This window comes from Ambystoma mexicanum, chromosome 5q (genome assembly GCF_040938575.1).
Source record: "Ambystoma mexicanum isolate Mex_15411 chromosome 5q, UKY_AmexF1_1, whole genome shotgun sequence".
In the NCBI taxonomy this organism is placed as follows: Eukaryota; Metazoa; Chordata; class Amphibia; order Caudata; family Ambystomatidae; genus Ambystoma; species Ambystoma mexicanum.
The window spans coordinates 528,199,914-528,224,826 of record NC_090933.1 but is presented as its reverse complement, the minus strand read 5'-3'; the positions used below and the strand labels follow the sequence as shown (position 1 = coordinate 528,224,826).

The window sequence follows — 24,913 nt, the reverse complement described above, 5'->3', positions numbered from 1 at the left end:
CGCTCGATTGTAAAATATGGCCAGCTGGTCAAAATGACAAAGGGCACTCCAGCGCTGGTCCTTTGGCTGCAGGCGGCGTGTCAGCGGCCTAAAACAGCAAGAAATAGCGAGAGAAATAAAGTGAGAAGCAAGCACCTTTTCAATTGGGCTCTCGGGTCTATGGGACTGGCGTGCAGCCTCTTGATCACAAGCGCAGGTCCAGCGTGAAAGGGCGTGGCAGTGGAGTCACTCTGCTATTAATACCTGGTTGGCCAATCCTCGTTGCAATGGATGGCCATCTGCAGCTTTACTTGTAGCTCCACTGAAGGTATTTTGTTTTGGGCAAAGGGGTGAGATTGTGATTTCCTCTGCGGCAGATGAAGAGAAAGGGCTTTATGCACTACAGGTCCCTGGACAGCCAAGCAAGTGTGAGCCGGAGACTGTGCTTCAGCTCTGAAGCAGTGTATCGAGAGCCTTCGAGGAGGAGGGGAATTAGCTCAGATGGTAGAGCGCTCGCTTAGCATGCGAGAGGTAGCGGGATCGATGCCCGCATTCTCCAGCAAGACGCTTTTACTTCATTTTCACTATTTTATTCAAAACTCGCCAATCGTCGCAAGTAAAGTCATGTGCTCGCTTCTGTTTTTTTTACTATCATCCTAAAAGTCTTCCGTCCACTTTCTGCTATCCCAAAGAGTCATCCGCGCGAGGGCCGGCAACAGGCGTGATACTGTGCAACAGGCGCATTGCATGGCATTGGTGACATATTCAGGAAATTCCACTTTGATGCCACCCAGGGCTGTTAACCTTTTATTTCATTTCAATACGATGCTTCGAATAATTGGTTCAAAGTGCGCAGCCTTTGCTCTTTTATTTCGTTTTCATCGGAGCAGGTCGGAGCTGGCAGAAGAGTGAGCCCTGTCTGCAGGAGCTCTGATTCCAGAAAGCATATTTTCCCTGTCTTTCTTACCACTCATCTGTGTCTCTTCGCTGACATGAGGCGTTGCTACACTCTGCAGTCTCCCGGCATTTAAAGTCTGCTACCAGCAGAGCACGTTCTGGACTTCACAGCGCCCAGCAAAGTACTAGCCTGCGCCCACCCCCTACTACCGCAAAAACCTTTTGCATGCTTTGGCAGAAGTGTGAACAAAATGCCACGAACCACCCCAGATGGGACTCGAACCCACAATCCCTGGCTTAGGAGGCCAGTGCCTTATCCATTAGGCCACTGGGGCCACTCGACAGAGAAGGGGAAAGTTCTTTCTTTTCCTCTTCTCTCACTGGAGTCACGGGTACTGGCCCACTGAAAAGGGCAAGTTGGCTCACGTCCAAAGCTGCAGTGTCCCAGCACACGCGGGCAAAAGGCACCTGCTTGCACTCGGCTGGACACTTCCGCTTTATGGGACACACGATGGAAAGTGGACTCAATTCCCAGACCTAACTCTTACCTGTTTGGTATTCTGACGCTCGATTGTAAAATATGGCCAGCTGGTAAAAATGACAAAGGGCACTCCAGCGCTGGTCCTTTGGCTGCAGGCGGCGTGTCAGCGGCCTAAAACAGCAAGAAATAGCGAGAGAAATAAAGTGAGAAGCAAGCACCTTTTCAATTGGGCTCTCGGGTCTATGGGACTGGCGTGCAGCCTCTTGATCACAAGCGCAGGTCCAGCGTGAAAGGGCGTGGCAGTGGAGTCACTCTGCTATTAATACCTGGTTGGCCAATCCTCGTTGCAATGGATGGCCATCTGCAGCTTTACTTGTAGCTCCACTGAAGTTATTTTGTTTTGGGCAAAGGGGTGAGATTGTGATTTCCTCTGCGGCAGATGAAGAGAAAGGGCTTTATGCACTACAGGTCCCTGGACAGCCAAGCAAGTGTGAGCCGGAGACTGTGCTTCAGCTCTGAAGCAGTGTATCGAGAGCCTTCGAGGAGGAGGGGAATTAGCTCAGATGGTAGAGCGCTCGCTTAGCATGCGAGAGGTAGCGGGATCGATGCCCGCATTCTCCAGCAAGACGCTTTTTCTTCATTTTCACTATTTTATTCAAAACTCGCCAATCGTCGCAAATAAAGTCATGTGCTCGCTTCTGTTTTTTTTACTATCATCCTAAAAGTCTTCCGTCCACTTTCTGCTATCCCAAAGAGTCACCCGCGCGAGGGCCGGCAACAGGCGTGATACTGTGCAACAGGCGCATTGCATGGCATTGGTGACATATTCAGGAAATTCCACTTTGATGCCACCCAGGGCTGTTAACCTTTTATTTCATTTCAATACGATGCTTCGAATAATTGGTTCAAAGTGCGCAGCCTTTGCTCTTTTATTTCGTTTTCATCGGAGCAGGTCGGAGCTGGCAGAAGAGTGAGCCCTGTCTGCAGGAGCTCTGATTCCAGAAAGCATATTTTCCCTGTCTTTCTTACCACTCATCTGTGTCTCTTCGCTGACATGAGGCGTTGCTACACTCTGCAGTCTCCCGGCATTTAAAGTCTGCTACCAGCAGAGCACGTTCTGGACTTCACAGCGCCCAGCAAAGTACTAGCCTGCGCCCACCCCCTACTACCGCAAAAACCTTTTGCATGCTTTGGCAGAAGTGTGAACAAAATGCCACGAACCACCCCAGATGGGACTCGAACCCACAATTCCTGGCTTAGGAGGCCAGTGCCTTATCCATTAGGCCACTGGGGCAACTCGACAGAGAAGGGGAAAGTTCTTTCTTTTCCTCTTCTCTCACTGGAGTCACAGGTACTGGCCCACTGAAAAGGGCAAGTTGGCTCACGTCCAAAGCTGCAGTGTCCCAGCACACGCGGGCAAAAGGCACCTGCTTGCACTCGGCTGGACACTTCCGCTTTATGGGACACACGATGGAAAGTGGACTCAATTCCCAGACCTAACTCTTACCTGTTTGGTATTCTGACGCTCGATTGTAAAATATGGCCAGCTGGTCAAAATGACAAAGGGCACTCCAGCGCTGGTCCTTTGGCTGCAGGCGGCGTGTCAGCGGCCTAAAACAGCAAGAAATAGCGAGAGAAATAAAGTGAGAAGCAAGCACCTTTTCAATTGGGCTCTCGGGTCTATGGGACTGGCGTGCAGCCTCTTGATCACAAGCGCAGGTCCAGCGTGAAAGGGCGTGGCAGTGGAGTCACTCTGCTATTAATACCTGGTTGGCCAATCCTCGTTGCAATGGATGGCCATCTGCAGCTTTACTTGTAGCTCCACTGAAGGTATTTTGTTTTGGGCAAAGGGGTGAGATTGTGATTTCCTCTGCGGCAGATGAAGAGAAAGGGCTTTATGCACTACAGGTCCCTGGACAGCCAAGCAAGTGTGAGCCGGAGACTGTGCTTCAGCTCTGAAGCAGTGTATCGAGAGCCTTCGAGGAGGAGGGGAATTAGCTCAGATGGTAGAGCGCTCGCTTAGCATGCGAGAGGTAGCGGGATCGATGCCCGCATTCTCCAGCAAGACGCTTTTACTTCATTTTCACTATTTTATTCAAAACTCGCCAATCGTCGCAAATAAAGTCATGTGCTCGCTTCTGTTTTTTTTACTATCATCCTAAAAGTCTTCCGTCCACTTTCTGCTATCCCAAAGAGTCACCCGCGCGAGGGCCGGCAACAGGCGTGATACTGTGCAACAGGCGCATTGCATGGCATTGGTGACATATTCAGGAAATTCCACTTTGATGCCACCCAGGGCTGTTAACCTTTTATTTCATTTCAATACGATGCTTCGAATAATTGGTTCAAAGTGCGCAGCCTTTGCTCTTTTATTTCGTTTTCATCGGAGCAGGTCGGAGCTGGCAGAAGAGTGAGCCCTGTCTGCAGGAGCTCTGATTCCAGAAAGCATATTTTCCCTGTCTTTCTTACCACTCATCTGTGTCTCTTCGCTGACATGAGGCGTTGCTACACTCTGCAGTCTCCCGGCATTTAAAGTCTGCTACCAGCAGAGCACGTTCTGGACTTCACAGCGCCCAGCAAAGTACTAGCCTGCGCCCACCCCCTACTACCGCAAAAACCTTTTGCATGCTTTGGCAGAAGTGTGAACAAAATGCCACGAACCACCCCAGATGGGACTCGAACCCACAATCCCTGGCTTAGGAGGCCAGTGCCTTATCCATTAGGCCACTGGGGCCACTCGACAGAGAAGGGGAAAGTTCTTTCTTTTCCTCTTCTCTCACTGGAGTCACGGGTACTGGCCCACTGAAAAGGGCAAGTTGGCTCACGTCCAAAGCTGCAGTGTCCCAGCACACGCGGGCAAAAGGCACCTGCTTGCACTCGGCTGGACACTTCCGCTTTATGGGACACACGATGGAAAGTGGACTCAATTCCCAGACCTAACTCTTACCTGTTTGGTATTCTGACGCTCGATTGTAAAATATGGCCAGCTGGTAAAAATGACAAAGGGCACTCCAGCGCTGGTCCTTTGGCTGCAGGCGGCGTGTCAGCGGCCTAAAACAGTAAGAAATAGCGAGAGAAATAAAGTGAGAAGCAAGCACCTTTTCAATTGGGCTCTCGGGTCTATGGGACTGGCGTGCAGCCTCTTGATCACAAGCGCAGGTCCAGCGTGAAAGGGCGTGGCAGTGGAGTCACTCTGCTATTAATACCTGGTTGGCCAATCCTCATTGCAATGGATGGCCATCTGCAGCTTTACTTGTAGCTCCACTGAAGGTATTTTGTTTTGGGCAAAGGGGTGAGATTGTGATTTCCTCTGCGGCAGATGAAGAGAAAGGGCTTTATGCACTACAGGTCCCTGGACAGCCAAGCAAGTGTGAGCCGGAGACTGTGCTTCAGCTCTGAAGCAGTGTATCGAGAGCCTTCGAGGAGGAGGGGAATTAGCTCAGATGGTAGAGCGCTCGCTTAGCATGCGAGAGGTAGCGGGATCGATGCCCGCATTCTCCAGCAAGACGCTTTTACTTCATTTTCACTATTTTATTCAAAACTCGCCAATCGTCGCAAATAAAGTCATGTGCTCGCTTCTGTTTTTTTTACTATCATCCTAAAAGTCTTCCGTCCACTTTCTGCTATCCCAAAGAGTCATCCGCGCGAGGGCCGGCAACAGGCGTGATACTGTGCAACAGGCGCATTGCATGGCATTGGTGACATATTCAGGAAATTCCACTTTGATGCCACCCAGGGCTGTTAACCTTTTATTTCATTTCAATACGATGCTTCGAATAATTGGTTCAAAGTGCGCAGCCTTTGCTCTTTTATTTCGTTTTCATCGGAGCAGGTCGGAGCTGGCAGAAGAGTGAGCCCTGTCTGCAGGAGCTCTGATTCCAGAAAGCATATTTTCCCTGTCTTTCTTACCACTCATCTGTGTCTCTTCGCTGACATGAGGCGTTGCTACACTCTGCAGTCTCCCGGCATTTAAAGTCTGCTACCAGCAGAGCACGTTCTGGACTTCACAGCGCCCAGCAAAGTACTAGCCTGCGCCCACCCCCTACTACCGCAAAAACCTTTTGCATGCTTTGGCAGAAGTGTGAACAAAATGCCACGAACCACCCCAGATGGGACTCGAACCCACAATCCCTGGCTTAGGAGGCCAGTGCCTTATCCATTAGGCCACTGGGGCCACTCGACAGAGAAGGGGAAAGTTCTTTCTTTTCCTCTTCTCTCACTGGAGTCACGGGTACTGGCCCACTGAAAAGGGCAAGTTGGCTCACGTCCAAAGCTGCAGTGTCCCAGCACACGCGGGCAAAAGGCACCTGCTTGCACTCGGCTGGACACTTCCGCTTTATGGGACACACGATGGAAAGTGGACTCAATTCCCAGACCTAACTCTTACCTGTTTGGTATTCTGACGCTCGATTGTAAAATATGGCCAGCTGGTAAAAATGACAAAGGGCACTCCAGCGCTGGTCCTTTGGCTGCAGGCGGCGTGTCAGCGGCCTAAAACAGCAAGAAATAGCGAGAGAAATAAAGTGAGAAGCAAGCACCTTTTCAATTGGGCTCTCGGGTCTATGGGACTGGCGTGCAGCCTCTTGATCACAAGCGCAGGTCCAGCGTGAAAGGGCGTGGCAGTGGAGTCACTCTGCTATTAATACCTGGTTGGCCAATCCTCGTTGCAATGGATGGCCATCTGCAGCTTTACTTGTAGCTCCACTGAAGGTATTTTGTTTTGGGCAAAGGGGTGAGATTGTGATTTCCTCTGCGGCAGATGAAGAGAAAGGGCTTTATGCACTACAGGTCCCTGGACAGCCAAGCAAGTGTGAGCCGGAGACTGTGCTTCAGCTCTGAAGCAGTGTATCGAGAGCCTTCGAGGAGGAGGGGAATTAGCTCAGATGGTAGAGCGCTCGCTTAGCATGCGAGAGGTAGCGGGATCGATGCCCGCATTCTCCAGCAAGACGCTTTTTCTTCATTTTCACTATTTTATTCAAAACTCGCCAATCGTCGCAAATAAAGTCATGTGCTCGCTTCTGTTTTTTTTACTATCATCCTAAAAGTCTTCCGTCCACTTTCTGCTATCCCAAAGAGTCATCCGCGCGAGGGCCGGCAACAGGCGTGATACTGTGCAACAGGCGCATTGCATGGCATTGGTGACATATTCAGGAAATTCCACTTTGATGCCACCCAGGGCTGTTAACCTTTTATTTCATTTCAATACGATGCTTCGAATAATTGGTTCAAAGTGCGCAGCCTTTGCTCTTTTATTTCGTTTTCATCGGAGCAGGTCGGAGCTGGCAGAAGAGTGAGCCCTGTCTGCAGGAGCTCTGATTCCAGAAAGCATATTTTCCCTGTCTTTCTTACCACTCATCTGTGTCTCTTCGCTGACATGAGGCGTTGCTACACTCTGCAGTCTCCCGGCATTTAAAGTCTGCTACCAGCAGAGCACGTTCTGGACTTCACAGCGCCCAGCAAAGTACTAGCCTGCGCCCACCCCCTACTACCGCAAAAACCTTTTGCATGCTTTGGCAGAAGTGTGAACAAAATGCCACGAACCACCCCAGATGGGACTCGAACCCACAATCCCTGGCTTAGGAGGCCAGTGCCTTATCCATTAGGCCACTGGGGCCACTCGACAGAGAAGGGGAAAGTTCTTTCTTTTCCTCTTCTCTCACTGGAGTCACGGGTACTGGCCCACTGAAAAGGGCAAGTTGGCTCACGTCCAAAGCTGCAGTGTCCCAGCACACGCGGGCAAAAGGCACCTGCTTGCACTCGGCTGGACACTTCCGCTTTATGGGACACACGATGGAAAGTGGACTCAATTCCCAGACCTAACTCTTACCTGTTTGGTATTCTGACGCTCGATTGTAAAATATGGCCAGCTGGTAAAAATGACAAAGGGCACTCCAGCGCTGGTCCTTTGGCTGCAGGCGGCGTGTCAGCGGCCTAAAACAGCAAGAAATAGCGAGAGAAATAAAGTGAGAAGCAAGCACCTTTTCAATTGGGCTCTCGGGTCTATGGGACTGGCGTGCAGCCTCTTGATCACAAGCGCAGGTCCAGCGTGAAAGGGCGTGGCAGTGGAGTCACTCTGCTATTAATACCTGGTTGGCCAATCCTCGTTGCAATGGATGGCCATCTGCAGCTTTACTTGTAGCTCCACTGAAGGTATTTTGTTTTGGGCAAAGGGGTGAGATTGTGATTTCCTCTGCGGCAGATGAAGAGAAAGGGCTTTATGCACTACAGGTCCCTGGACAGCCAAGCAAGTGTGAGCCGGAGACTGTGCTTCAGCTCTGAAGCAGTGTATCGAGAGCCTTCGAGGAGGAGGGGAATTAGCTCAGATGGTAGAGCGCTCGCTTAGCATGCGAGAGGTAGCGGGATCGATGCCCGCATTCTCCAGCAAGACGCTTTTTCTTCATTTTCACTATTTTATTCAAAACTCGCCAATCGTCGCAAATAAAGTCATGTGCTCGCTTCTGTTTTTTTTACTATCATCCTAAAAGTCTTCCGTCCACTTTCTGCTATCCCAAAGAGTCATCCGCGCGAGGGCCGGCAACAGGCGTGATACTGTGCAACAGGCGCATTGCATGGCATTGGTGACATATTCAGGAAATTCCACTTTGATGCCACCCAGGGCTGTTAACCTTTTATTTCATTTCAATACGATGCTTCGAATAATTGGTTCAAAGTGCGCAGCCTTTGCTCTTTTATTTCGTTTTCATCGGAGCAGGTCGGAGCTGGCAGAAGAGTGAGCCCTGTCTGCAGGAGCTCTGATTCCAGAAAGCATATTTTCCCTGTCTTTCTTACCACTCATCTGTGTCTCTTCGCTGACATGAGGCGTTGCTACACTCTGCAGTCTCCCGGCATTTAAAGTCTGCTACCAGCAGAGCACGTTCTGGACTTCACAGCGCCCAGCAAAGTACTAGCCTGCGCCCACCCCCTACTACCGCAAAAACCTTTTGCATGCTTTGGCAGAAGTGTGAACAAAATGCCACGAACCACCCCAGATGGGACTCGAACCCACAATCCCTGGCTTAGGAGGCCAGTGCCTTATCCATTAGGCCACTGGGGCAACTCGACAGAGAAGGGGAAAGTTCTTTCTTTTCCTCTTCTCTCACTGGAGTCACGGGTACTGGCCCACTGAAAAGGGCAAGTTGGCTCACGTCCAAAGCTGCAGTGTCCCAGCACACGCGGGCAAAAGGCACCTGCTTGCACTCGGCTGGACACTTCCGCTTTATGGGACACACGATGGAAAGTGGACTCAATTCCCAGACCTAACTCTTACCTGTTTGGTATTCTGACGCTCGATTGTAAAATATGGCCAGCTGGTAAAAATGACAAAGGGCACTCCAGCGCTGGTCCTTTGGCTGCAGGCGGCGTGTCAGCGGCCTAAAACAGCAAGAAATAGCGAGAGAAATAAAGTGAGAAGCAAGCACCTTTTCAATTGGGCTCTCGGGTCTATGGGACTGGCGTGCAGCCTCTTGATCACAAGCGCAGGTCCAGCGTGAAAGGGCGTGGCAGTGGAGTCACTCTGCTATTAATACCTGGTTGGCCAATCCTCGTTGCAATGGATGGCCATCTGCAGCTTTACTTGTAGCTCCACTGAAGGTATTTTGTTTTGGGCAAAGGGGTGAGATTGTGATTTCCTCTGCGGCAGATGAAGAGAAAGGGCTTTATGCACTACAGGTCCCTGGACAGCCAAGCAAGTGTGAGCCGGAGACTGTGCTTCAGCTCTGAAGCAGTGTATCGAGAGCCTTCGAGGAGGAGGGGAATTAGCTCAGATGGTAGAGCGCTCGCTTAGCATGCGAGAGGTAGCGGGATCGATGCCCGCATTCTCCAGCAAGACGCTTTTACTTCATTTTCACTATTTTATTCAAAACTCGCCAATCGTCGCAAGTAAAGTCATGTGCTCGCTTCTGTTTTTTTTACTATCATCCTAAAAGTCTTCCGTCCACTTTCTGCTATCCCAAAGAGTCATCCGCGCGAGGGCCGGCAACAGGCGTGATACTGTGCAACAGGCGCATTGCATGGCATTGGTGACATATTCAGGAAATTCCACTTTGATGCCACCCAGGGCTGTTAACCTTTTATTTCATTTCAATACGATGCTTCGAATAATTGGTTCAAAGTGCGCAGCCTTTGCTCTTTTATTTCGTTTTCATCGGAGCAGGTCGGAGCTGGCAGAAGAGTGAGCCCTGTCTGCAGGAGCTCTGATTCCAGAAAGCATATTTTCCCTGTCTTTCTTACCACTCATCTGTGTCTCTTCGCTGACATGAGGCGTTGCTACACTCTGCAGTCTCCCGGCATTTAAAGTCTGCTACCAGCAGAGCACGTTCTGGACTTCACAGCGCCCAGCAAAGTACTAGCCTGCGCCCACCCCCTACTACCGCAAAAACCTTTTGCATGCTTTGGCAGAAGTGTGAACAAAATGCCACGAACCACCCCAGATGGGACTCGAACCCACAATCCCTGGCTTAGGAGGCCAGTGCCTTATCCATTAGGCCACTGGGGCCACTCGACAGAGAAGGGGAAAGTTCTTTCTTTTCCTCTTCTCTCACTGGAGTCACGGGTACTGGCCCACTGAAAAGGGCAAGTTGGCTCACGTCCAAAGCTGCAGTGTCCCAGCACACGCGGGCAAAAGGCACCTGCTTGCACTCGGCTGGACACTTCCGCTTTATGGGACACACGATGGAAAGTGGACTCAATTCCCAGACCTAACTCTTACCTGTTTGGTATTCTGACGCTCGATTGTAAAATATGGCCAGCTGGTAAAAATGACAAAGGGCACTCCAGCGCTGGTCCTTTGGCTGCAGGCGGCGTGTCAGCGGCCTAAAACAGCAAGAAATAGCGAGAGAAATAAAGTGAGAAGCAAGCACCTTTTCAATTGGGCTCTCGGGTCTATGGGACTGGCGTGCAGCCTCTTGATCACAAGCGCAGGTCCAGCGTGAAAGGGCGTGGCAGTGGAGTCACTCTGCTATTAATACCTGGTTGGCCAATCCTCGTTGCAATGGATGGCCATCTGCAGCTTTACTTGTAGCTCCACTGAAGGTATTTTGTTTTGGGCAAAGGGGTGAGATTGTGATTTCCTCTGCGGCAGATGAAGAGAAAGGGCTTTATGCACTACAGGTCCCTGGACAGCCAAGCAAGTGTGAGCCGGAGACTGTGCTTCAGCTCTGAAGCAGTGTATCGAGAGCCTTCGAGGAGGAGGGGAATTAGCTCAGATGGTAGAGCGCTCGCTTAGCATGCGAGAGGTAGCGGGATCGATGCCCGCATTCTCCAGCAAGACGCTTTTACTTCATTTTCACTATTTTATTCAAAACTCGCCAATCGTCGCAAATAAAGTCATGTGCTCGCTTCTGTTTTTTTTACTATCATCCTAAAAGTCTTCCGTCCACTTTCTGCTATCCCAAAGAGTCATCCGCGCGAGGGCCGGCAACAGGCGTGATACTGTGCAACAGGCGCATTGCATGGCATTGGTGACATATTCAGGAAATTCCACTTTGATGCCACCCAGGGCTGTTAACCTTTTATTTCATTTCAATACGATGCTTCGAATAATTGGTTCAAAGTGCGCAGCCTTTGCTCTTTTATTTCGTTTTCATCGGAGCAGGTCGGAGCTGGCAGAAGAGTGAGCCCTGTCTGCAGGAGCTCTGATTCCAGAAAGCATATTTTCCCTGTCTTTCTTACCACTCATCTGTGTCTCTTCGCTGACATGAGGCGTTGCTACACTCTGCAGTCTCCCGGCATTTAAAGTCTGCTACCAGCAGAGCACGTTCTGGACTTCACAGCGCCCAGCAAAGTACTAGCCTGCGCCCACCCCCTACTACCGCAAAAACCTTTTGCATGCTTTGGCAGAAGTGTGAACAAAATGCCACGAACCACCCCAGATGGGACTCGAACCCACAATCCCTGGCTTAGGAGGCCAGTGCCTTATCCATTAGGCCACTGGGGCCACTCGACAGAGAAGGGGAAAGTTCTTTCTTTTCCTCTTCTCTCACTGGAGTCACGGGTACTGGCCCACTGAAAAGGGCAAGTTGGCTCACGTCCAAAGCTGCAGTGTCCCAGCACACGCGGGCAAAAGGCACCTGCTTGCACTCGGCTGGACACTTCCGCTTTATGGGACACACGATGGAAAGTGGACTCAATTCCCAGACCTAACTCTTACCTGTTTGGTATTCTGACGCTCGATTGTAAAATATGGCCAGCTGGTAAAAATGACAAAGGGCACTCCAGCGCTGGTCCTTTGGCTGCAGGCGGCGTGTCAGCGGCCTAAAACAGCAAGAAATAGCGAGAGAAATAAAGTGAGAAGCAAGCACCTTTTCAATTGGGCTCTCGGGTCTATGGGACTGGCGTGCAGCCTCTTGATCACAAGCGCAGGTCCAGCGTGAAAGGGCGTGGCAGTGGAGTCACTCTGCTATTAATACCTGGTTGGCCAATCCTCGTTGCAATGGATGGCCATCTGCAGCTTTACTTGTAGCTCCACTGAAGGTATTTTGTTTTGGGCAAAGGGGTGAGATTGTGATTTCCCCTGCGGCAGATGAAGAGAAAGGGCTTTATGCACTACAGGTCCCTGGACAGCCAAGCAAGTGTGAGCCGGAGACTGTGCTTCAGCTCTGAAGCAGTGTATCGAGAGCCTTCGAGGAGGAGGGGAATTAGCTCAGATGGTAGAGCGCTCGCTTAGCATGCGAGAGGTAGCGGGATCGATGCCCGCATTCTCCAGCAAGACGCTTTTACTTCATTTTCACTATTTTATTCAAAACTCGCCAATCGTCGCAAATAAAGTCATGTGCTCGCTTCTGTTTTTTTTACTATCATCCTAAAAGTCTTCCGTCCACTTTCTGCTATCCCAAAGAGTCATCCGCGCGAGGGCCGGCAACAGGCGTGATACTGTGCAACAGGCGCATTGCATGGCATTGGTGACATATTCAGGAAATTCCACTTTGATGCCACCCAGGGCTGTTAACCTTTTATTTCATTTCAATACGATGCTTCGAATAATTGGTTCAAAGTGCGCAGCCTTTGCTCTTTTATTTCGTTTTCATCGGAGCAGGTCGGAGCTGGCAGAAGAGTGAGCCCTGTCTGCAGGAGCTCTGATTCCAGAAAGCATATTTTCCCTGTCTTTCTTACCACTCATCTGTGTCTCTTCGCTGACATGAGGGGTTGCTACACTCTGCAGTCTCCCGGCATTTAAAGTCTGCTACCAGCAGAGCACGTTCTGGACTTCACAGCGCCCAGCAAAGTACTAGCCTGCGCCCACCCCCTACTACCGCAAAAACCTTTTGCATGCTTTGGCAGAAGTGTGAACAAAATGCCACGAACCACCCCAGATGGGACTCGAACCCACAATCCCTGGTTTAGGAGGCCAGTGCCTTATCCATTAGGCCACTGGGGCCACTCGACAGAGAAGGGGAAAGTTCTTTCTTTTCCTCTTCTCTCACTGGAGTCACGGGTACTGGCCCACTGAAAAGGGCAAGTTGGCTCACGTCCAAAGCTGCAGTGTCCCAGCACACGCGGGCAAAAGGCACCTGCTTGCACTCGGCTGGACACTTCCGCTTTATGGGACACACGATGGAAAGTGGACTCAATTCCCAGACCTAACTCTTACCTGTTTGGTATTCTGACGCTCGATTGTAAAATATGGCCAGCTGGTAAAAATGACAAAGGGCACTCCAGCGCTGGTCCTTTGGCTGCAGGCGGCGTGTCAGCGGCCTAAAACAGCAAGAAATAGCGAGAGAAATAAAGTGAGAAGCAAGCACCTTTTCAATTGGGCTCTCGGGTCTATGGGACTGGCGTGCAGCCTCTTGATCACAAGCGCAGGTCCAGCGTGAAAGGGCGTGGCAGTGGAGTCACTCTGCTATTAATACCTGGTTGGCCAATCCTCATTGCAATGGATGGCCATCTGCAGCTTTACTTGTAGCTCCACTGAAGGTATTTTGTTTTGGGCAAAGGGGTGAGATTGTGATTTCCTCTGCGGCAGATGAAGAGAAAGGGCTTTATGCACTACAGGTCCCTGGACAGCCAAGCAAGTGTGAGCCGGAGACTGTGCTTCAGCTCTGAAGCAGTGTATCGAGAGCCTTCGAGGAGGAGGGGAATTAGCTCAGATGGTAGAGCGCTCGCTTAGCATGCGAGAGGTAGCGGGATCGATGCCCGCATTCTCCAGCAAGACGCTTTTACTTCATTTTCACTATTTTATTCAAAACTCGCCAATCGTCGCAAGTAAAGTCATGTGCTCGCTTCTGTTTTTTTTACTATCATCCTAAAAGTCTTCCGTCCACTTTCTGCTATCCCAAAGAGTCATCCGCGCGAGGGCCGGCAACAGGCGTGATACTGTGCAACAGGCGCATTGCATGGCATTGGTGACATATTCAGGAAATTCCACTTTGATGCCACCCAGGGCTGTTAACCTTTTATTTCATTTCAATACGATGCTTCGAATAATTGGTTCAAAGTGCGCAGCCTTTGCTCTTTTATTTCGTTTTCATCGGAGCAGGTCGGAGCTGGCAGAAGAGTGAGCCCTGTCTGCAGGAGCTCTGATTCCAGAAAGCATATTTTCCCTGTCTTTCTTACCACTCATCTGTGTCTCTTCGCTGACATGAGGCGTTGCTACACTCTGCAGTCTCCCGGCATTTAAAGTCTGCTACCAGCAGAGCACGTTCTGGACTTCACAGCGCCCAGCAAAGTACTAGCCTGCGCCCACCCCCTACTACCGCAAAAACCTTTTGCATGCTTTGGCAGAAGTGTGAACAAAATGCCACGAACCACCCCAGATGGGACTCGAACCCACAATCCCTGGCTTAGGAGGCCAGTGCCTTATCAATTAGGCCACTGGGGCCACTAGACAGAGAAGGGGAAAGTTCTTTCTTTTCCTCTTCTCTCACTGGAGTCACGGGTACTGGCCCACTGAAAAGGGCAAGTTGGCTCACGTCCAAAGCTGCAGTGTCCCAGCACACGCGGGCAAAAGGCACCTGCTTGCACTCGGCTGGACACTTCCGCTTTATGGGACACACGATGGAAAGTGGACTCAATTCCCAGACCTAACTCTTACCTGTTTGGTATTCTGACGCTCGATTGTAAAATATGGCCAGCTGGTAAAAATGACAAAGGGCACTCCAGCGCTGGTCCTTTGGCTGCAGGCGGCGTGTCAGCGGCCTAAAACAGCAAGAAATAGCGAGAGAAATAAAGTGAGAAGCAAGCACCTTTTCAATTGGGCTCTCGGGTCTATGGGACTGGCGTGCAGCCTCTTGATCACAAGCGCAGGTCCAGCGTGAAAGGGCGTGGCAGTGGAGTCACTCTGCTATTAATACCTGGTTGGCCAATCCTCGTTGCAATGGATGGCCATCTGCAGCTTTACTTGTAGCTCCACTGAAGGTATTTTGTTTTGGGCAAAGGGGTGAGATTGTGATTTCCTCTGCGGCAGATGAAGAGAAAGGGCTTTATGCACTACAGGTCCCTGGACAGCCAAGCAAGTGTGAGCCGGAGACTGTGCTTCAGCTCTGAAGCAGTGTATCGAGAGCCTTCGAGGAGGAGGGGAATTAGCTCAGATGGTAGAGCGCTCGCTTAGCATGCGAGAGGTAGCGGGATCGATGCCCGCATTCTCCAGCAAGACGCTTTTTCTTCATTTTCACTATTTTATTCAAAACTCGCCAATCGTCGCAAATAAAGTCATGTGCTCGCTTCTGTTTTTTTTACTATCATCCTAAAAGTCTTCCGTCCACTTTCTGCTATCCCAAAGAGTCACCCGCGCGAGGGCCGGCAACAGGCGTGATACTGTGCAACAGGCGCATTGCATGGCATTGGTGACATATTCAGGAAATTCCACTTTGATGCCACCCAGGGCTGTTAACCTTTTATTTCATTTCAATACGATGCTTCGAATAATTGGTTCAAAGTGCGCAGCCTTTGCTCTTTTATTTCGTTTTCATCGGAGCAGGTCGGAGCTGGCAGAAGAGTGAGCCCTGTCTGCAGGAGCTCTGATTCCAGAAAGCATATTTTCCCTGTCTTTCTTACCACTCATCTGTGTCTCTTCGCTGACATGAGGCGTTGCTACACTCTGCAGTCTCCCGGCATTTAAAGTCTGCTACCAGCAGAGCACGTTCTGGACTTCACAGCGCCCAGCAAAGTACTAGCCTGCGCCCACCCCCTACTACCGCAAAAACCTTTTGCATGCTTTGGCAGAAGTGTGAACAAAATGCCACGAACCACCCCAGATGGGACTCGAACCCACAATCCCTGGCTTAGGAGGCCAGTGCCTTATCCATTAGGCCACTGGGGCAACTCGACAGAGAAGGGGAAAGTTCTTTCTTTTCCTCTTCTCTCACTGGAGTCACAGGTACTGGCCCACTGAAAAGGGCAAGTTGGCTCACGTCCAAAGCTGCAGTGTCCCAGCACACGCGGGCAAAAGGCACCTGCTTGCACTCGGCTGGACACTTCCGCTTTATGGGACACACGATGGAAAGTGGACTCAATTCCCAGACCTAACTCTTACCTGTTTGGTATTCTGACGCTCGATTGTAAAATATGGCCAGCTGGTCAAAATGACAAAGGGCACTCCAGCGCTGGTCCTTTGGCTGCAGGCGGCGTGTCAGCGGCCTAAAACAGCAAGAAATAGCGAGAGAAATAAAGTGAGAAGCAAGCACCTTTTCAATTGGGCTCTCGGGTCTATGGGACTGGCGTGCAGCCTCTTGATCACAAGCGCAGGTCCAGCGTGAAAGGGCGTGGCAGTGGAGTCACTCTGCTATTAATACCTGGTTGGCCAATCCTCGTTGCAATGGATGGCCATCTGCAGCTTTACTTGTAGCTCCACTGAAGGTATTTTGTTTTGGGCAAAGGGGTGAGATTGTGATTTCCTCTGCGGCAGATGAAGAGAAAGGGCTTTATGCACTACAGGTCCCTGGACAGCCAAGCAAGTGTGAGCCGGAGACTGTGCTTCAGCTCTGAAGCAGTGTATCGAGAGCCTTCGAGGAGGAGGGGAATTAGCTCAGATGGTAGAGCGCTCGCTTAGCATGCGAGAGGTAGCGGGATCGATGCCCGCATTCTCCAGCAAGACGCTTTTACTTCATTTTCACTATTTTATTCAAAACTCGCCAATCGTCGCAAGTAAAGTCATGTGCTCGCTTCTGTTTTTTTTACTATCATCCTAAAAGTCTTCCGTCCACTTTCTGCTATCCCAAAGAGTCATCCGCGCGAGGGCCGGCAACAGGCGTGATACTGTGCAACAGGCGCATTGCATGGCATTGGTGACATATTCAGGAAATTCCACTTTGATGCCACCCAGGGCTGTTAACCTTTTATTTCATTTCAATACGATGCTTCGAATAATTGGTTCAAAGTGCGCAGCCTTTGCTCTTTTATTTCGTTTTCATCGGAGCAGGTCGGAGCTGGCAGAAGAGTGAGCCCTGTCTGCAGGAGCTCTGATTCCAGAAAGCATATTTTCCCTGTCTTTCTTACCACTCATCTGTGTCTCTTCGCTGACATGAGGCGTTGCTACACTCTGCAGTCTCCCGGCATTTAAAGTCTGCTACCAGCAGAGCACGTTCTGGACTTCACAGCGCCCAGCAAAGTACTAGCCTGCGCCCACCCCCTACTACCGCAAAAACCTTTTGCATGCTTTGGCAGAAGTGTGAACAAAATGCCACGAACCACCCCAGATGGGACTCGAACCCACAATCCCTGGCTTAGGAGGCCAGTGCCTTATCCATTAGGCCACTGGGGCCACTCGACAGAGAAGGGGAAAGTTCTTTCTTTTCCTCTTCTCTCACTGGAGTCACGGGTACTGGCCCACTGAAAAGGGCAAGTTGGCTCACGTCCAAAGCTGCAGTGTCCCAGCACACGCGGGCAAAAGGCACCTGCTTGCACTCGGCTGGACACTTCCGCTTTATGGGACACACGATGGAAAGTGGACTCAATTCCCAGACCTAACTCTTACCTGTTTGGTATTCTGACGCTCGATTGTAAAATATGGCCAGCTGGTAAAAATGACAAAGGGCACTCCAGCGCTGGTCCTTTGGCTGCAGGCGGCGTGTCAGCGGCCTAAAACAGCAAGAAATAGCGAGAGAAATAAAGTGAGAAGCAAGCACCTTTTCAATTGGGCTCTCGGGTCTATGGGACTGGCGTGCAGCCTCTTGATCACAAGCGCAGGTCCAGCGTGAAAGGGCGTGGCAGTGGAGTCACTCTGCTATTAATACCTGGTTGGCCAATCCTCGTTGCAATGGATGGCCATCTGCAGCTTTACTTGTAGCTCCACTGAAGTTATTTTGTTTTGGGCAAAGGGGTGAGATTGTGATTTCCTCTGCGGCAGATGAAGAGAAAGGGCTTTATGCACTACAGGTCCCTGGACAGCCAAGCAAGTGTGAGCCGGAGACTGTGCTTCAGCTCTGAAGCAGTGTATCGAGAGCCTTCGAGGAGGAGGGGAATTAGCTCAGATGGTAGAGCGCTCGCTTAGCATGCGAGAGGTAGCGGGATCGATGCCCGCATTCTCCAGCAAGACGCTTTTTCTTCATTTTCACTATTTTATTCAAAACTCGCCAATCGTCGCAAATAAAGTCATGTGCTCGCTTCTGTTTTTTTTACTATCATCCTAAAAGTCTTCCGTCCACTTTCTGCTATCCCAAAGAGTCACCCGCGCGAGGGCCGGCAACAGGCGTGATACTGTGCAACAGGCGCATTGCATGGCATTGGTGACATATTCAGGAAATTCCACTTTGATGCCACCCAGGGCTGTTAACCTTTTATTTCATTTCAATACGATGCTTCGAATAATTGGTTCAAAGTGCGCAGCCTTTGCTCTTTTATTTCGTTTTCATCGGAGCAGGTCGGAGCTGGCAGAAGAGTGAGCCCTGTCTGCAGGAGCTCTGATTCCAGAAAGCATATTTTCCCTGTCTTTCTTACCACTCATCTGTGTCTCTTCGCTGACATGAGGCGTTGCTACACTCTGCAGTCTCCCGGCATTTAAAGTCTGCTACCAGCAGAGCACGTTCTGGACTTCACAGCGCCCAGCAAAGTACTAGCCTGCGCCCACCCCCTACTACCGCAAAAACCTTTTGCATGCTTTGGCAGAAGTGTGAACAAAATGCCACGAACCACCCCAGATGGGACTCGAACCCACAATCCCTGGCTTAGGAGGCCAGTGCCTTATCCATTAGGCCACTGGGGCAACTCGACAGAGAAGGGGAAAGTTCTTTCTTTTCCTCTTCTCTCACTGGAGTCACAGGTACTGGCCCACTGAAAAGGGCAAGTTGGCTCACGTCCAAAGCTGCAGTGTCCCAGCACACGCGGGCAAAAGGCACCTGCTTGCACTCGGCTGGACACTTCCGCTTTATGGGACACACGATGGAAAGTGGACTCAATTCCCAGACCTAACTCTTACCTGTTTGGTATTCTGACGCTCGATTGTAAAATATGGCCAGCTGGTCAAAATGACAAAGGGCACTCCAGCGCTGGTCCTTTGGCTGCAGGCGGCGTGTCAGCGGCCTAAAACAGCAAGAAATAGCGAGAGAAATAAAGTGAGAAGCAAGCACCTTTTCAATTGGGCTCTCGGGTCTATGGGACTGGCGTGCAGCCTCTTGATCACAAGCGCAGGTCCAGCGTGAAAGGGCGTGGCAGTGGAGTCACTCTGCTATTAATACCTGGTTGGCCAATCCTCGTTGCAATGGATGGCCATCTGCAGCTTTACTTGTAGCTCCACTGAAGGTATTTTGTTTTGGGCAAAGGGGTGAGATTGTGATTTCCTCTGCGGCAGATGAAGAGAAAGGGCTTTATGCACTACAGGTCCCTGGACAGCCAAGCAAGTGTGAGCCGGAGACTGTGCTTCAGCTCTGAAGCAGTGTATCGAGAGCCTTCGAGGAGGAGGGGAATTAGCTCAGATGGTAGAGCGCTCGCTTAGCATGCGAGAGGTAGCGGGATCGATGCCCGCATTCTCCAGCAAGACGCTTTTACTTCATTTTCACTATTTTATTCAAAACTCGCCAATCGTCGCAAATAAAGTCATGTGCTCGCTTCTGTTTTTTTTACTATCATCCTAAAAGTCTTCCGTCCACTTTCTGCTATCCCAAAGAGTCACCCGCGCGAGGGCCGGCAACAGGCGTGATACTGTGCAACAGGCGCATTGCATGGCATTGGTGACATATTCAGGAAATTCCACTTTGATGCCACCCAGGGCTGTTAACCTTTTATTTCATTTCAATACGATGCTTCGAATAATTGGTTCAAAGTGCGCAGCCTTTGCTCTTTTATTTCGTTTTCATCGGAGCAGGTCGGAGCTGGCAGAAGAGTGAGCCCTGTCTGCAGGAGCTCTGATTCCAGAAAGCATATTTTCCCTGTCTTTCTTACCACTCATCTGTGTCTCTTCGCTGACATGAGGCGTTGCTACACTCTGCAGTCTCCCGGCATTTAAAGTCTGCTACCAGCAGAGCACGTTCTGGACTTCACAGCGCCCAGCAAAGTACTAGCCTGCGCCCACCCCCTACTACCGCAAAAACCTTTTGCATGCTTTGGCAGAAGTGTGAACAAAATGCCACGAACCACCCCAGATGGGACTCGAACCCACAATCCCTGGCTTAGGAGGCCAGTGCCTTATCCATTAGGCCACTGGGGCCACTCGACAGAGAAGGGGAAAGTTCTTTCTTTTCCTCTTCTCTCACTGGAGTCACGGGTACTGGCCCACTGAAAAGGGCAAGTTGGCTCACGTCCAAAGCTGCAGTGTCCCAGCACACGCGGGCAAAAGGCACCTGCTTGCACTCGGCTGGACACTTCCGCTTTATGGGACACACGATGGAAAGTGGACTCAATTCCCAGACCTAACTCTTACCTGTTTGGTATTCTGACGCTCGATTGTAAAATATGGCCAGCTGGTAAAAATGACAAAGGGCACTCCAGCGCTGGTCCTTTGGCTGCAGGCGGCGTGTCAGCGGCCTAAAACAGTAAGAAATAGCGAGAGAAATAAAGTGAGAAGCAAGCACCTTTTCAATTGGGCTCTCGGGTCTATGGGACTGGCGTGCAGCCTCTTGATCACAAGCGCAGGTCCAGCGTGAAAGGGCGTGGCAGTGGAGTCACTCTGCTATTAATACCTGGTTGGCCAATCCTCATTGCAATGGATGGCCATCTGCAGCTTTACTTGTAGCTCCACTGAAGGTATTTTGTTTTGGGCAAAGGGGTGAGATTGTGATTTCCTCTGCGGCAGATGAAGAGAAAGGGCTTTATGCACTACAGGTCCCTGGACAGCCAAGCAAGTGTGAGCCGGAGACTGTGCTTCAGCTCTGAAGCAGTGTATCGAGAGCCTTCGAGGAGGAGGGGAATTAGCTCAGATGGTAGAGCGCTCGCTTAGCATGCGAGAGGTAGCGGGATCGATGCCCGCATTCTCCAGCAAGACGCTTTTACTTCATTTTCACTATTTTATTCAAAACTCGCCAATCGTCGCAAATAAAGTCATGTGCTCGCTTCTGTTTTTTTTACTATCATCCTAAAAGTCTTCCGTCCACTTTCTGCTATCCCAAAGAGTCATCCGCGCGAGGGCCGGCAACAGGCGTGATACTGTGCAACAGGCGCATTGCATGGCATTGGTGACATATTCAGGAAATTCCACTTTGATGCCACCCAGGGCTGTTAACCTTTTATTTCATTTCAATACGATGCTTCGAATAATTGGTTCAAAGTGCGCAGCCTTTGCTCTTTTATTTCGTTTTCATCGGAGCAGGTCGGAGCTGGCAGAAGAGTGAGCCCTGTCTGCAGGAGCTCTGATTCCAGAAAGCATATTTTCCCTGTCTTTCTTACCACTCATCTGTGTCTCTTCGCTGACATGAGGCGTTGCTACACTCTGCAGTCTCCCGGCATTTAAAGTCTGCTACCAGCAGAGCACGTTCTGGACTTCACAGCGCCCAGCAAAGTACTAGCCTGCGCCCACCCCCTACTACCGCAAAAACCTTTTGCATGCTTTGGCAGAAGTGTGAACAAAATGCCACGAACCACCCCAGATGGGACTCGAACCCACAATCCCTGGCTTAGGAGGCCAGTGCCTTATCCATTAGGCCACTGGGGCCACTCGACAGAGAAGGGGAAAGTTCTTTCTTTTCCTCTTCTCTCACTGGAGTCACGGGTACTGGCCCACTGAAAAGGGCAAGTTGGCTCACGTCCAAAGCTGCAGTGTCCCAGCACACGCGGGCAAAAGGCACCTGCTTGCACTCGGCTGGACACTTCCGCTTTATGGGACACACGATGGAAAGTGGACTCAATTCCCAGACCTAACTCTTACCTGTTTGGTATTCTGACGCTCGATTGTAAAATATGGCCAGCTGGTAAAAATGACAAAGGGCACTCCAGCGCTGGTCCTTTGGCTGCAGGCGGCGTGTCAGCGGCCTAAAACAGCAAGAAATAGCGAGAGAAATAAAGTGAGAAGCAAGCACCTTTTCAATTGGGCTCTCGGGTCTATGGGACTGGCGTGCAGCCTCTTGATCACAAGCGCAGGTCCAGCGTGAAAGGGCGTGGCAGTGGAGTCACTCTGCTATTAATACCTGGTTGGCCAATCCTCGTTGCAATGGATGGCCATCTGCAGCTTTACTTGTAGCTCCACTGAAGGTATTTTGTTTTGGGCAAAGGGGTGAGATTGTGATTTCCTCTGCGGCAGATGAAGAGAAAGGGCTTTATGCACTACAGGTCCCTGGACAGCCAAGCAAGTGTGAGCCGGAGACTGTGCTTCAGCTCTGAAGCAGTGTATCGAGAGCCTTCGAGGAGGAGGGGAATTAGCTCAGATGGTAGAGCGCTCGCTTAGCATGCGAGAGGTAGCGGGATCGATGCCCGCATTCTCCAGCAAGACGCTTTTTCTTCATTTTCACTATTTTATTCAAAACTCGCCAATCGTCGCAAATAAAGTCATGTGCTCGCTTCTGTTTTTTTTACTATCATCCTAAAAGTCTTCCGTCCACTTTCTGCTATCCCAAAGAGTCATCCGCGCGAGGGCCGGCAACAGGCGTGATACTGTGCAACAGGCGCATTGCATGGCATTGGTGACATATTCAGGAAATTCCACTTTGATGCCACCCAGGGCTGTTAACCTTTTATTTCATTTCAATACGATGCTTCGAATAATTGGTTCAAAGTGCGCAGCCTTTGCTCTTTTATTTCGTTTTCATCGGAGCAGGTCGGAGCTGGCAGAAGAGTGAGCCCTGTCTGCAGGAGCTCTGATTCCAGAAAGCATATTTTCCCTGTCTTTCTTACCACTCATCTGTGTCTCTTCGCTGACATGAGGCGTTGCTACACTCTGCAGTCTCCCGGCATTTAAAGTCTGCTACCAGCAGAGCACGTTCTGGACTTCACAGCGCCCAGCAAAGTACTAGCCTGCGCCCACCCCCTACTACCGCAAAAACCTTTTGCATGCTTTGGCAGAAGTGTGAACAAAATGCCACGAACCACCCCAGATGGGACTCGAACCCACAATCCCTGGCTTAGGAGGCCAGTGCCTTATCCATTAGGCCACTGGGGCCACTCGACAGAGAAGGGGAAAGTTCTTTCTTTTCCTCTTCTCTCACTGGAGTCACGGGTACTGGCCCACTGAAAAGGGCAAGTTGGCTCACGTCCAAAGCTGCAGTGTCCCAGCACACGCGGGCAAAAGGCACCTGCTTGCACTCGGCTGGACACTTCCGCTTTATGGGACACACGATGGAAAGTGGACTCAATTCCCAGACCTAACTCTTACCTGTTTGGTATTCTGACGCTCGATTGTAAAATATGGCCAGCTGGTAAAAATGACAAAGGGCACTCCAGCGCTGGTCCTTTGGCTGCAGGCGGCGTGTCAGCGGCCTAAAACAGCAAGAAATAGCGAGAGAAATAAAGTGAGAAGCAAGCACCTTTTCAATTGGGCTCTCGGGTCTATGGGACTGGCGTGCAGCCTCTTGATCACAAGCGCAGGTCCAGCGTGAAAGGGCGTGGCAGTGGAGTCACTCTGCTATTAATACCTGGTTGGCCAATCCTCGTTGCAATGGATGGCCATCTGCAGCTTTACTTGTAGCTCCACTGAAGGTATTTTGTTTTGGGCAAAGGGGTGAGATTGTGATTTCCTCTGCGGCAGATGAAGAGAAAGGGCTTTATGCACTACAGGTCCCTGGACAGCCAAGCAAGTGTGAGCCGGAGACTGTGCTTCAGCTCTGAAGCAGTGTATCGAGAGCCTTCGAGGAGGAGGGGAATTAGCTCAGATGGTAGAGCGCTCGCTTAGCATGCGAGAGGTAGCGGGATCGATCCCCGCATTCTCCAGCAAGACGCTTTTTCTTCATTTTCACTATTTTATTCAAAACTCGCCAATCGTCGCAAATAAAGTCATGTGCTCGCTTCTGTTTTTTTTACTATCATCCTAAAAGTCTTCCGTCCACTTTCTGCTATCCCAAAGAGTCATCCGCGCGAGGGCCGGCAACAGGCGTGATACTGTGCAACAGGCGCATTGCATGGCATTGGTGACATATTCAGGAAATTCCACTTTGATGCCACCCAGGGCTGTTAACCTTTTATTTCATTTCAATACGATGCTTCGAATAATTGGTTCAAAGTGCGCAGCCTTTGCTCTTTTATTTCGTTTTCATCGGAGCAGGTCGGAGCTGGCAGAAGAGTGAGCCCTGTCTGCAGGAGCTCTGATTCCAGAAAGCATATTTTCCCTGTCTTTCTTACCACTCATCTGTGTCTCTTCGCTGACATGAGGCGTTGCTACACTCTGCAGTCTCCCGGCATTTAAAGTCTGCTACCAGCAGAGCACGTTCTGGACTTCACAGCGCCCAGCAAAGTACTAGCCTGCGCCCACCCCCTACTACCGCAAAAACCTTTTGCATGCTTTGGCAGAAGTGTGAACAAAATGCCACGAACCACCCCAGATGGGACTCGAACCCACAATCCCTGGCTTAGGAGGCCAGTGCCTTATCCATTAGGCCACTGGGGCAACTCGACAGAGAAGGGGAAAGTTCTTTCTTTTCCTCTTCTCTCACTGGAGTCACGGGTACTGGCCCACTGAAAAGGGCAAGTTGGCTCACGTCCAAAGCTGCAGTGTCCCAGCACACGCGGGCAAAAGGCACCTGCTTGCACTCGGCTGGACACTTCCGCTTTATGGGACACACGATGGAAAGTGGACTCAATTCCCAGACCTAACTCTTACCTGTTTGGTATTCTGACGCTCGATTGTAAAATATGGCCAGCTGGTAAAAATGACAAAGGGCACTCCAGCGCTGGTCCTTTGGCTGCAGGCGGCGTGTCAGCGGCCTAAAACAGCAAGAAATAGCGAGAGAAATAAAGTGAGAAGCAAGCACCTTTTCAATTGGGCTCTCGGGTCTATGGGACTGGCGTGCAGCCTCTTGATCACAAGCGCAGGTCCAGCGTGAAAGGGCGTGGCAGTGGAGTCACTGCTATTAATACCTGGTTGGCCAATCCTCATTGCAATGGATGGCCATCTGCAGCTTTACTTGTAGCTCCACTGAAGGTGGGTACTGGCCCACTGAAAAGGGCAAGTTGGCTCACGTCCAAAGCTGCAGTGTCCCAGCACACGCGGGCAAAAGGCACCTGCTTGCACTCGGCTGGACACTTCCGCTTTATGGGACACACGATGGA

General features: G+C 50.7%; 34 non-coding genes across 34 annotated transcripts; 17 read left to right on the top strand and 17 right to left on the bottom strand.

The window, feature by feature from the left end:
• The first annotated feature begins 465 nt into the window (after window positions 1-465).
• On the top strand, window positions 466-538 carry TRNAA-AGC (transfer RNA alanine (anticodon AGC)). The gene has a single exon. It is a non-coding gene; the product is annotated as a tRNA-Ala (tRNA).
• A 600-nt stretch (window positions 539-1,138) lies between these two features.
• On the bottom strand, window positions 1,139-1,211 carry TRNAR-CCU (transfer RNA arginine (anticodon CCU)). The gene has a single exon. It is a non-coding gene; the product is annotated as a tRNA-Arg (tRNA).
• Window positions 1,212-1,905: 694 nt separating this feature from the next.
• TRNAA-AGC (transfer RNA alanine (anticodon AGC)) lies at window positions 1,906-1,978 on the top strand. Its single transcript has one exon. It is a non-coding gene; the product is annotated as a tRNA-Ala (tRNA).
• A 600-nt stretch (window positions 1,979-2,578) lies between these two features.
• Window positions 2,579-2,651, bottom strand: TRNAR-CCU (transfer RNA arginine (anticodon CCU)). The gene has a single exon. It is a non-coding gene; the product is annotated as a tRNA-Arg (tRNA).
• A 694-nt stretch (window positions 2,652-3,345) lies between these two features.
• Window positions 3,346-3,418, top strand: TRNAA-AGC (transfer RNA alanine (anticodon AGC)). Its single transcript has one exon. It is a non-coding gene; the product is annotated as a tRNA-Ala (tRNA).
• Window positions 3,419-4,018: 600 nt separating this feature from the next.
• TRNAR-CCU (transfer RNA arginine (anticodon CCU)) lies at window positions 4,019-4,091 on the bottom strand. The gene has a single exon. It is a non-coding gene; the product is annotated as a tRNA-Arg (tRNA).
• Window positions 4,092-4,785: 694 nt separating this feature from the next.
• TRNAA-AGC (transfer RNA alanine (anticodon AGC)) lies at window positions 4,786-4,858 on the top strand. Its single transcript has one exon. It is a non-coding gene; the product is annotated as a tRNA-Ala (tRNA).
• Window positions 4,859-5,458: 600 nt separating this feature from the next.
• On the bottom strand, window positions 5,459-5,531 carry TRNAR-CCU (transfer RNA arginine (anticodon CCU)). The gene has a single exon. It is a non-coding gene; the product is annotated as a tRNA-Arg (tRNA).
• A 694-nt stretch (window positions 5,532-6,225) lies between these two features.
• On the top strand, window positions 6,226-6,298 carry TRNAA-AGC (transfer RNA alanine (anticodon AGC)). The gene has a single exon. It is a non-coding gene; the product is annotated as a tRNA-Ala (tRNA).
• A 600-nt stretch (window positions 6,299-6,898) lies between these two features.
• Window positions 6,899-6,971, bottom strand: TRNAR-CCU (transfer RNA arginine (anticodon CCU)). The gene has a single exon. It is a non-coding gene; the product is annotated as a tRNA-Arg (tRNA).
• A 694-nt stretch (window positions 6,972-7,665) lies between these two features.
• TRNAA-AGC (transfer RNA alanine (anticodon AGC)) lies at window positions 7,666-7,738 on the top strand. Its single transcript has one exon. It is a non-coding gene; the product is annotated as a tRNA-Ala (tRNA).
• Window positions 7,739-8,338: 600 nt separating this feature from the next.
• Window positions 8,339-8,411, bottom strand: TRNAR-CCU (transfer RNA arginine (anticodon CCU)). The gene has a single exon. It is a non-coding gene; the product is annotated as a tRNA-Arg (tRNA).
• A 694-nt stretch (window positions 8,412-9,105) lies between these two features.
• Window positions 9,106-9,178, top strand: TRNAA-AGC (transfer RNA alanine (anticodon AGC)). The gene has a single exon. It is a non-coding gene; the product is annotated as a tRNA-Ala (tRNA).
• Window positions 9,179-9,778: 600 nt separating this feature from the next.
• Window positions 9,779-9,851, bottom strand: TRNAR-CCU (transfer RNA arginine (anticodon CCU)). Its single transcript has one exon. It is a non-coding gene; the product is annotated as a tRNA-Arg (tRNA).
• Window positions 9,852-10,545: 694 nt separating this feature from the next.
• On the top strand, window positions 10,546-10,618 carry TRNAA-AGC (transfer RNA alanine (anticodon AGC)). The gene has a single exon. It is a non-coding gene; the product is annotated as a tRNA-Ala (tRNA).
• A 600-nt stretch (window positions 10,619-11,218) lies between these two features.
• TRNAR-CCU (transfer RNA arginine (anticodon CCU)) lies at window positions 11,219-11,291 on the bottom strand. The gene has a single exon. It is a non-coding gene; the product is annotated as a tRNA-Arg (tRNA).
• A 694-nt stretch (window positions 11,292-11,985) lies between these two features.
• TRNAA-AGC (transfer RNA alanine (anticodon AGC)) lies at window positions 11,986-12,058 on the top strand. The gene has a single exon. It is a non-coding gene; the product is annotated as a tRNA-Ala (tRNA).
• A 600-nt stretch (window positions 12,059-12,658) lies between these two features.
• Window positions 12,659-12,731, bottom strand: TRNAR-CCU (transfer RNA arginine (anticodon CCU)). Its single transcript has one exon. It is a non-coding gene; the product is annotated as a tRNA-Arg (tRNA).
• A 694-nt stretch (window positions 12,732-13,425) lies between these two features.
• Window positions 13,426-13,498, top strand: TRNAA-AGC (transfer RNA alanine (anticodon AGC)). Its single transcript has one exon. It is a non-coding gene; the product is annotated as a tRNA-Ala (tRNA).
• Window positions 13,499-14,098: 600 nt separating this feature from the next.
• TRNAR-CCU (transfer RNA arginine (anticodon CCU)) lies at window positions 14,099-14,171 on the bottom strand. The gene has a single exon. It is a non-coding gene; the product is annotated as a tRNA-Arg (tRNA).
• A 694-nt stretch (window positions 14,172-14,865) lies between these two features.
• On the top strand, window positions 14,866-14,938 carry TRNAA-AGC (transfer RNA alanine (anticodon AGC)). Its single transcript has one exon. It is a non-coding gene; the product is annotated as a tRNA-Ala (tRNA).
• Window positions 14,939-15,538: 600 nt separating this feature from the next.
• On the bottom strand, window positions 15,539-15,611 carry TRNAR-CCU (transfer RNA arginine (anticodon CCU)). Its single transcript has one exon. It is a non-coding gene; the product is annotated as a tRNA-Arg (tRNA).
• Window positions 15,612-16,305: 694 nt separating this feature from the next.
• On the top strand, window positions 16,306-16,378 carry TRNAA-AGC (transfer RNA alanine (anticodon AGC)). Its single transcript has one exon. It is a non-coding gene; the product is annotated as a tRNA-Ala (tRNA).
• Window positions 16,379-16,978: 600 nt separating this feature from the next.
• Window positions 16,979-17,051, bottom strand: TRNAR-CCU (transfer RNA arginine (anticodon CCU)). Its single transcript has one exon. It is a non-coding gene; the product is annotated as a tRNA-Arg (tRNA).
• Window positions 17,052-17,745: 694 nt separating this feature from the next.
• TRNAA-AGC (transfer RNA alanine (anticodon AGC)) lies at window positions 17,746-17,818 on the top strand. Its single transcript has one exon. It is a non-coding gene; the product is annotated as a tRNA-Ala (tRNA).
• Window positions 17,819-18,418: 600 nt separating this feature from the next.
• Window positions 18,419-18,491, bottom strand: TRNAR-CCU (transfer RNA arginine (anticodon CCU)). Its single transcript has one exon. It is a non-coding gene; the product is annotated as a tRNA-Arg (tRNA).
• A 694-nt stretch (window positions 18,492-19,185) lies between these two features.
• TRNAA-AGC (transfer RNA alanine (anticodon AGC)) lies at window positions 19,186-19,258 on the top strand. The gene has a single exon. It is a non-coding gene; the product is annotated as a tRNA-Ala (tRNA).
• A 600-nt stretch (window positions 19,259-19,858) lies between these two features.
• TRNAR-CCU (transfer RNA arginine (anticodon CCU)) lies at window positions 19,859-19,931 on the bottom strand. The gene has a single exon. It is a non-coding gene; the product is annotated as a tRNA-Arg (tRNA).
• A 694-nt stretch (window positions 19,932-20,625) lies between these two features.
• Window positions 20,626-20,698, top strand: TRNAA-AGC (transfer RNA alanine (anticodon AGC)). The gene has a single exon. It is a non-coding gene; the product is annotated as a tRNA-Ala (tRNA).
• Window positions 20,699-21,298: 600 nt separating this feature from the next.
• TRNAR-CCU (transfer RNA arginine (anticodon CCU)) lies at window positions 21,299-21,371 on the bottom strand. Its single transcript has one exon. It is a non-coding gene; the product is annotated as a tRNA-Arg (tRNA).
• A 694-nt stretch (window positions 21,372-22,065) lies between these two features.
• Window positions 22,066-22,138, top strand: TRNAA-AGC (transfer RNA alanine (anticodon AGC)). The gene has a single exon. It is a non-coding gene; the product is annotated as a tRNA-Ala (tRNA).
• Window positions 22,139-22,738: 600 nt separating this feature from the next.
• TRNAR-CCU (transfer RNA arginine (anticodon CCU)) lies at window positions 22,739-22,811 on the bottom strand. The gene has a single exon. It is a non-coding gene; the product is annotated as a tRNA-Arg (tRNA).
• Window positions 22,812-23,505: 694 nt separating this feature from the next.
• TRNAA-AGC (transfer RNA alanine (anticodon AGC)) lies at window positions 23,506-23,578 on the top strand. The gene has a single exon. It is a non-coding gene; the product is annotated as a tRNA-Ala (tRNA).
• Window positions 23,579-24,178: 600 nt separating this feature from the next.
• Window positions 24,179-24,251, bottom strand: TRNAR-CCU (transfer RNA arginine (anticodon CCU)). The gene has a single exon. It is a non-coding gene; the product is annotated as a tRNA-Arg (tRNA).
• Window positions 24,252-24,913: the final 662 nt, after the last annotated feature.